This window comes from Leptonychotes weddellii, chromosome 10 (assembly GCF_054177405.1).
Source record: "Leptonychotes weddellii isolate Sample4059 chromosome 10, ASM5417740v2, whole genome shotgun sequence".
Lineage (NCBI taxonomy): Eukaryota > Metazoa > Chordata > Mammalia > Carnivora > Phocidae > Leptonychotes > Leptonychotes weddellii.
The window spans coordinates 40,179,839-40,181,024 of record NC_138378.1 but is presented as its reverse complement, the minus strand read 5'-3'; the positions used below and the strand labels follow the sequence as shown (position 1 = coordinate 40,181,024).

The following is a 1,186-nucleotide window of genomic DNA, read 5'->3' as shown; positions in this document are numbered from 1 at the left end:
CTGGGTGACTCAGTCAGTTAAGCACTGACTCTTGGTTTTGGCTCAGGTCATGATCTCTGGGTCCTGGGATCGAGCCCCATGTTGGGCTCCTCACTCAGTACAGAGTCTGCTTGTCCTTCTCCCTCTGCTCCTCCCTCTCTCTCTCTCTCATAAATAAATACAATCTTAAAAAAACCCAAAAATCCCTTAGCCCTCTTTCCACAGGGTATCTCAGTAATTGCTCTTTTTTCCAGTTTCACTGTGTAAGTTAAAGGCGTACAGCATGATGGTTTGATTTACACATATTTGTAATGGTTACCACAAGAGGTGCAGCCAACATCCATCTTCTCACATAGGCACAAAATATGGGATGCTTCCCAAATTTGCATGTCATCCTTACACAAGGACTATGCTAGTCTTCTCTGTGTCATTCCAATTTTAGTATGTGTGCTGCTGAAGCGAGCACTCTCAGTAGTTGTTTAATGGGGGGATGGGTATTCAGACACTGAGGTTTTATTAAGATAATGATGTCCTTGGAACTACTTCTGTTTCTCACTCAAACCAACAAATTTCAAGTTAGGAAAGAAAACAAGCACTTTAACAAATATAGAGGTAAGAAGAAAAATATACCTGCTTAGTATTATATACCTTGAAAGGTTTCTCTACCAAAAAAAGGAAAGAAAGAAAGAAAAGGAAAATGGCTTTCATAATATATTTCCAAACACAGTATTTTTTATTATGTTATGTTAGTCATCATACAGTACATCATTAGTTTTTGATGTAGTGTTCAATGATTCATTATTTGCATATAACACCCAGTGCTCATTACAATGCTTGCCCTCCTTAATACCCATCACCCGGCTACCCCAACCCCCACTCCCCTCCCATCTGAAACCCTCAGCTTGTTTCCCAGGGTCCATAGTCTCTCATGGTTCATATCCCCCTCTGATTTCCCCCCCTTCAGTTTTCCCTTCCTTCCCCTAATGTCCTCCATGCTGTTCCTTATGTTCCACATATGAGTGAGACCATATGATACTTGTCTTTCTCTGCTTGACTTATTTCACTTAGCATAATCCCCTCCAGTTCTATCCATGTTGATGCAAATGGTGGGTACTCATCCTTTCTGATGGCTGAATAATATTCCATTGTATATATGGACCACATCTTTTTTATCCATTCGTCTGTTGAAGGACATCTCAGCTCCTTC

General features: G+C 40.6%; 1 non-coding gene across 1 annotated transcript; it reads right to left on the bottom strand.

Moving 5' to 3' along the window:
• Positions 1-338: 338 nt before the first annotated feature.
• Positions 339-445, bottom strand: LOC115944791 (U6 spliceosomal RNA). The gene has a single exon (XR_004079297.1). It is a non-coding gene; the product is annotated as a U6 spliceosomal RNA (small nuclear RNA).
• Between the last annotated feature and the right edge of the window lie 741 nt (positions 446-1,186).